This window comes from Rutidosis leptorrhynchoides, chromosome 8, assembly GCF_046630445.1.
Source record: "Rutidosis leptorrhynchoides isolate AG116_Rl617_1_P2 chromosome 8, CSIRO_AGI_Rlap_v1, whole genome shotgun sequence".
Classification (NCBI taxonomy): domain Eukaryota; kingdom Viridiplantae; phylum Streptophyta; class Magnoliopsida; order Asterales; family Asteraceae; genus Rutidosis; species Rutidosis leptorrhynchoides.
This window is the reverse complement of record NC_092340.1, coordinates 223387670-223396071: the sequence shown is the minus strand read 5'-3', so window position 1 is coordinate 223396071 and position 8402 is coordinate 223387670.

Genomic DNA, 8402 nt, shown 5'->3' with positions numbered 1-8402 from the left:
ATCAGAGGCGCTGCCCCCGAACCCCCGTCATAATCAAGATAAGTTCAAACAAGTGTGCACTCCACATAATCGTAAGTATATATGTCAAAGAACGTTACATATAGTTATTGTTTTGAAAACTTAAGTTAGTGGTCTCAAAGTATACTTATAACTCATTGTTGTTAGTTCACAATGAAATGTTAAACCATCCTTAAATCATGTTAAATATGCATAGATATGTACATATACATAATCGTATAATTATCGTGTGTTATATAGTTCGTAATATCATCGGTCAAATTGGACGGTCAAATGTTGTGTGAAACTCTTTTCAAAAACATAAGTCTCAACAGTTTGGATTGCTTATCATGTTGGTAAGGTTTATTTTATGTAAATATTAATCTCATAAGTATAAAACGATCGGAAAAATCCGGGTCGTTACAGTTTCCTGATTTTGAAGCAGATAAATTAGCCGGTTCGAAACTAATAGTGAGCAGGTTTCTTGCTCCGTCCAGTTACGATCGCTAATTGCAGGTTATACCTTCATTTTTAAACTTGCTTTTCCGACTTTGGTTCAGTTATGTTTGTACTAAATTATTTTTATTTCATGCTTCCTGTAGGTTTTAATTTCAGCAACTGATTAGATCTCATTTACATCCTCTTTTACGGTAATTTCTAATCTTTTTTTTTTTAATTTAATTGCTGACTATGGATTTCTTATGGTTTATCTTTATATGGAGTGTGTTTGTAACTTATTTAGTACATTTGTTGTTCTTTGTTTATAAAATTGTTTTGCTACATTACATTATGCCACATAAGAAGAAAAAAAGATTTGTCAGCGATATTGGCTCATCTTCACATAATGGTTCTGATTTTTTTGGTGATAATAATGCGAATGAGAACATATGTTTGCTTAATCGAATAGTTTTCATAAGTTCGTAGTTGAGTACATGTGCATTTGCTACGTAAATGTGTGTGAAAGAGCAAGTTATAGCAATTTTGACCCATTTGAATACATATGGGTCTATTTTGCTGTACATTGACGAAATTAAAAATGTATTTAAAACCTTTTAAAGTGTTTTTTGTACAATATGATCGGTTTTATATGGCCCATTAGGGGCACAATATGACCCACACTAATCAATTTATTCATGTATACGTCTAAATCACTACCTCTAATTTACATAGATATATGATACGATGATTAAACTTATAATATGTCATTTTTTTCTTGAGAAAGATTTTTAAATTCTTGCAACGGTGTTGATATCATTGATGCAGCATGCTTACTTATTCGATGTGACAATTGAGAAGGCATGGAGCGGACTGAAGTGAATGTATTGATAATTTATCATTGTTCGAAACTTCTGATGTTTCGGGTATTTCTTCCAAAAATTTTCCCTAATGAATCGTGTATTTTGTGCATAACAATGGTGTTAGTTAATATTTGTAGTTTATATTGGTTTGTACAACTGTCGTTGAATCCCTTGCAGTTCTTTTCAGAGTGATTCAAGTGGAACATAACCTCATTTTACTTTTGTACATTCATTATCGTTGACCGAAGGTATTATTTTATGACGCTATACACAGTTTTTACACCTATGAATTTGTCAATAGTACTTTATTTATATCTGTTGTATACAACAGTCATCAGATATATGCTACAATTATGATTATGATATATCAACAATTGTTGAGTAGTAAGATATACCAAAGTGCAATGCATAGAGAAATGAGATCAACGGAAAAAAAAACCGGGCATTCTTATATCTGAGCCTATTTTTTTAACAAATTGCAGTTACTTTAGTTGAAAGTTTGACATGCAAAAGTCAAAGAATATTTCTTGAATCGATAGTGTAACTCGAGTTTAAGCTATGTTATGCTTATTTTAAGAGATGTTTAGATATACGTTTAACTTGATTATTAAGAGTCTTATGAATTAGTATTTCCAGGTGTTTTTCACATATAGCTAGCAAAGTTTTTATTTATATGTATATGTATATATATACATGACAACTGTTAAGCGAGTTGAATGATTCGGTGTGTCTGTGATTGCAGCCCTTAAGATGCCAGATTGCAGCTTATACGAGCATGATTGCAGCTTATACGAGCATGATTGCAGCCCTAATGCACACTTATCGAAACACATATGCACGCCTGATTGCACTCAATTTTTTTATTCCTATTAATAATTTTCACTAACGTTGTACATATCGATATACAAAATTTTGGGTCACAACTTACGGGTCGAGCAGTAGCTTCTCCTGATAATTGTATGCGGTTACATTAGAAGAACAAACCCGGCAAATGACGCTGCAACATGCGGCCGAATGTTGCGCTGGAACCCTCATATGTTTCTTGAAAGCCACGACAAAATGCCTCTTTTGTAGGAGATATGGCTTTCAGCTAATAGCTATCACATATTGAATTATGACAAAAAAATGCTGACTCTTGAATCGTTTTTGCAGTTGTTTACGTTTGGTGGTTATATTGTCACCTGCTATAATTTGTATTTGTTTTAGTTTGTGTCCTTTAAATAAAAATCTCTGCTATTTTTTGTAGGTTGTGAATTGTTTTGGGATATTTGACCTTTCATTTGTTTTATGGTAATAGCTTGAGGATATACTGTAACAAACTAACATAATAGAAAGTGAGAAAAGGCAAAAGACATATGCCAGTAAAGAGTATGTTCCGTTAGGTTTTCACTATCCATAAGATTACACTATGGTTTTGTAGATTTAATTTATATGAATATAAATTAGATGTATGTGAGTGGATGCATACAGGTTTGACGTTTTGTTTACTTTCAGACGTATGATAATTGATTTATGTTGTAGTGAATATGAGCTCTTATGCTTCAAACATGGGTTCTAAGGTTGCCCTTTTTCCATATTGGTTTGTAGATTTGTAGATGTACTTAATATTAATTAGATCGTAAATCTAACTTGGATTGCTAAAATGGCTGTCGGGTTGAACACTGGTGTCCCTTGGGTTATGTGCAAGCAAGATAAGATGTCGTTGTAGAAAGTACTCGAATAAGTATTTATCCTTATCAAATAATGTTGTCAGGTACAATATAAATACATAGCAAATGATATATGAACACAACAAACAGGTGGAGAGTGATTGTATAGCTATTTGTATTAACATTGTTGATCTGGTTGTATTTTATTTATTCAACCTTTACAAATAGGTGGTATTGTTAATAAATTTATATTCCTATAGGAGGCAATATGGGCTGGCTAACCGGTGGAATGTTGAACACAACAGACATCATGCTTTTATTTGTGTATTTTGGAGAGTGACTAAAATTTTTTAAGTATTCAATTTCATATTTAATAATACGTTATATTACAAGCTGGAATCATGTAGGACATTTTAGATTTATTGTATTGTAATTATATCATACATCTAATCGGTCTGATCGCTTTCGAATATTATTTTATAGAGTTACCGTGCAACGCACGGGCTCTTAAATTTAGTTATTTATATAAAATGACATGAATATTTTGATTAACTTATATATATATATATATATATATATATATATATATATATATATATATATATATATATATATATATATATATATATATATATATATATATATGTATTACACTGTGGTAATAGTTTTATATTAAGCTATTACAAGTAGTGATGACTTTTAACATTCAATATGATGGATATCAACTTGATTTGATCCACATATAATGGGTATGAAATATGAATAACTTAGCATCTAATATGATGAATATGAATATGGAAGAGATGATTAGTGAATCTTGTAATCTATGAATACATCTGCTTTCATTCGAAATAATTTAACATATAAATATATCACTAAAATATGTATGAATTATATGGTGTTATTCTATTAAATATATTTATCATTTATTATTCTAAAAATAGATATTTGCTCTTATAATTTTTTTTAATTTATTTCACTAGAATTGGCGATACTAAAGTTAATATCAAGCATTTGAATACTCAGGTTATAATATCTTTGCTTTTTGAAAAGCAATACGAGCTTGTAATTAAAAGTGTCATACAAGGTCACATAATTTTTTTTATCCTACATTCGTTTTATTTCTTTAAAATTTCTTTAAAATACTAACTGTAACTTTTGAGATTTAAATGTGATCTCATTAACCAAATAAAAAAAAAAAGGCAATAAGCATGTGATCGATGCTTTCGAAAATTTATTAGCTCTCTGTTGACTTTTAATTATAGAAATTCGTAAAAAATGTGATTGTCGGTTATATAAACTATTGAGAATTATGACTTCAATCACATAAGGAGAATGCCATTTTGTATTATACATAGTAACAAATTTATATGGATATGAATGAATATCCGTTAATCCGCTTAATTCAACGAATATCGATATGAATAATGATGGATGAATTGTAATTAAATGGATATGAATTTTGATTAAAATTGTATTTAGACGTGGATATGACATCAATCGATTCATATCTCATTCATTGACATTCCTAAATACAAAGTGATAATAAAAAATAAATTTAATATTTATATATATACTTGCATGTTAGTTAAATAAGTCGAATGCGTTAGAGGATTGAGTTTTACCCGCAACAGATATTGCGTACGTGTGACCTTTCGGTGGATACACTTTTTTACCTATACTCATGCCACGAGTACATTTTTTTGGTTTTATCCTCCCAACATAAGGAAGATATATGCGGTCACAAATTATTTTCTCGTCTATTACCATCTTTATCTTTACATGAATATAAACTAAAATAGAAATGCATATACTAATTTTGAGTTAAAGAGAGTAATTATTATTAGGGTTAAAGCTATGAATAGCTCATATAGTTTATTTTTATTCCGATGAAGGCTATATAGTCAAAAAAATACTAATGTAGAGTATGAACCTGTTGTTTATGTGGCCATTATTGACATATATAAATGAAGATAATGTATTTATTAAATAAGCTAATGTCATTAATTATTTCCGTTAAAACAGTCACATGCAAAGTATGTGAGGGCATTTTTGTCTTTTAAATTTTTGTTACTCTTTTTCGTTTAACTTATGTGCATGATTTATTCAAATCAAAAAGCCACACATGGTTGACATGTAATTTGTTTTAACTGACTTTTACTGTACACGCAAAACGAGCAAACTATATGGATTGCTTGTGTAATTTTTTCAGCTCGAAAAATGAAATATAATTAGTTTTACCGGTTTAGCACGTAAGCTGTCACATTATGTTTACATCAATATACAGTTTAAAGATATGACTTACAATGGTATTTGCAGGTATATAGTCTACATTTGAACAAAACTAGACACATATGAATTAAAAGTATATAATTTATTTATATCTTTAATCCTTATTATTATTATTATTATTATTATTTTAAAAATAAGAAGTATCGTTACGCACAATACTTCCTAAAACCTAAGTCTATAATTAATTATTAGTCATAAATGTTATAAATATAGTAGATTATAACTACCTTTAATGGTCTATATACTTATTATTAACTTATACTAATCTTATAAGAATGAAAGAAAGAAGAATAGAGAGAGAAAGGAATGATATATTGAGAAAATGTGTGTTTACAAGCTTTCATTGATGTAGTATTTATACTAAAAATTGGCCATCTATATTTGACTTTGTTTACATTTATATTATATTATAACACTCCCCCTTAGATGACAATTTTATTAAAGAGCAACTAGTACTGCCTCGTTAAAAACCTTGCTAAAGAAAAACCCAGTGGGATAAAAACTTTAGTCAAGGGAAAAAGAGTGCAGTATAGAGTTGACTCCCCCTCAAGTAGACATCGCTGAGTCGTCACATCTTTTGAATATGCCTCATGCCAATATTGTGAACGTGTGTTCTGAAAACAGCAGTTGGAAGTGCTTTGGTTAAAAGATCGGCAGAGTTTTGCTGGATTGAACAAATCTCATTTCAAACTGGTTGTCCTTGATGAGATCTTGAGTGTATTAGAAGAATCTAGGAGGTATGCGTTTTGTTCGGTCACTTTTGATATACCCTTCTTTTATCTGTGTTATGCAAGCTGCATTATCTTCATAGATAGTTGTTGGACTTTTATCGCGTTCTAGTCCACAAGAATCAGTAATGAGTTGTGGCATTGATCTCAACCAAAAACATTCCCGAGTGGCTTCATGTAATGCAATCACTTTGGCATGATTTGATGATGTTGCAACAAGTGTTTGTTTTTGAGAACGTCATGATATTGCGGTGCCTCTATTTTAGGAATACATATTCAGTTTGAGATTTAGCTTTATGTGAATCAGATAAATAATCTGCATCTGTATAACCAAACAAATCTTGTTTCGAGTTGTTAGAATAAAATAATTATAAATCGGTAGTTCCCTGAAGGTATCAAAATATGTGTTTGATCTCATTCCAATGTCTTTTGGTAGGGGCTGAGTTAAACGTTGTCAACAAATTAACTGCAAAGAAATGTCAGGCCTTGTACAATTTGTAAAATACATAATAACCCCAATTGCACTAAGATATGGAACTTTTGATCCGTAAAGATCTTCATGATCTTCACGGGGATGAAATGGATCGGTGTCAATATTGAGTGATATATCAACCAATGGTTTTGTCTTTAAAAATGTTTTAAAAGCTTTTTGATGTGCAAGTAAACCATTAGGCATATGTTCAATCTGTAAACCAAGGCAATACTAGGTTTTTCCGATATCTTTCATTTGCATCCCATACGTTTCACATCTTTAAAAGTGATAACGATTAATCTGAAAACTTTTCTTTTATTGAGCGATTCTAATTCAGCTCATATTGCTCCTTTCCATTGAGCTCAATCATGTCTGTTTTGATATTCAATGACAGATTTTGGTTCCAGCTCATATCTTTATTCATGATGTCATTATATGAAAAAAAAAAAAATCTCATCAATATTTGTCATTCCATTTCGGTTCCATATGATTGCATAATTTATTGCAATTTATGTATTTACATTTATCAATATCCTCTGCAGAAGGAATATTGATTTGTGGTTCTTCTTGAACACTTTCTTTTACCTCATTATCAGCTGATTTTTCTTTTCGAGGATTTTTATCTTTGGAACCAATTGGTCTTCCACGTTTCAGGCGTGGCAAAGACTCATGAGTGACATTTCCAGCTTTTAGAATTTCAATTCTAGCTGAAGCATTTACTGCTGGTATATATGATTTAGTCACTTCTTTTTGTATCTGTAAATGCATCAAGTAATTTATTTGCAAGTTCTTGCATATGCATTATTTTTTAACTTTCTTTTCGCATTCTTTTGTGCGATGATCAAGATACATTAATTTATGTTCACACCATGAAACATATTTTTCTTTATTTTTCATTTCTCCCCCTAATCTAGGGAACATTGATAATCAGCAAAACGTGCTGTAAAAACATCACCCGTTATAGGTTCAATATATCTTATAATTGAAGATGTTTCATATTTAATATATATATCCCCATCCTCCTTTGAGGACCCATTTTAGTGTGTTATGGTTGTGCAACTAGAACATATATTGCACAATCAAATGTTCTAATGGTGGGAAATATTTGGCTCTCTGCCAAAATCAAGTTGTAGGGGAGAATATTTATGAGTTGCACTTTATCTAATGTGAAATAATATCGCAGCATGTAAATTTGCATGTCCCCATATATATCACCTTGAATTCTTTCAAGAAACATTGGTGATTCTTTCTCAATGTGTTTTTCATTAATCACCATATGTGCTTTTCATTGATCACCATATGTGCTTTTCATTAATCACCATATGTGCTTTTTCATTAATCACCATATGTGCTTTTCATTAATCACCGTATGTGCTTTTTTATTAATCACCATATGCGCTTTTCATCATATATCCTTTTCACCATATGCGCTTTTAATCATATGTGCTGCGTTTTTCATCATATGCACTTTTCATCATATGCACTTTTAATCATATGCGCTGCGCTTTTCATCATATGCGCTTTTCATCATATGCGCTTTTTATCATATGCACTTTTAATCATATGCACTTTTCATTATATGCGCTTTTAATCATATGCGCTGCGCTTTTCATCATAGCTTTTCATCATATGCGCTTTTTATCATATGCGCTTTTCATCATATGCGCTTTTCGGTGCTACATAGATATTTCTCATTATCTGTTATCATTTACTGATAATCATATCCATTATGATATATATATCAGAGAAACTCAATCAATTTCTCTTTGATTTTGAGAAAACAATGCATTGTTTATCAGAAAATTTGTACCATTTGGTAATATGAATTTTTGCCTTTTCTGTTCCTTCAAGTTTGCAGGACCTGATATAGTATTTATAATTCCTTCATTTGATTTAAATCAATGAAATATTTCTTAGATTTGATCATAGTGTGTATGTTACCACTATCTACAATACATAGGTCTTT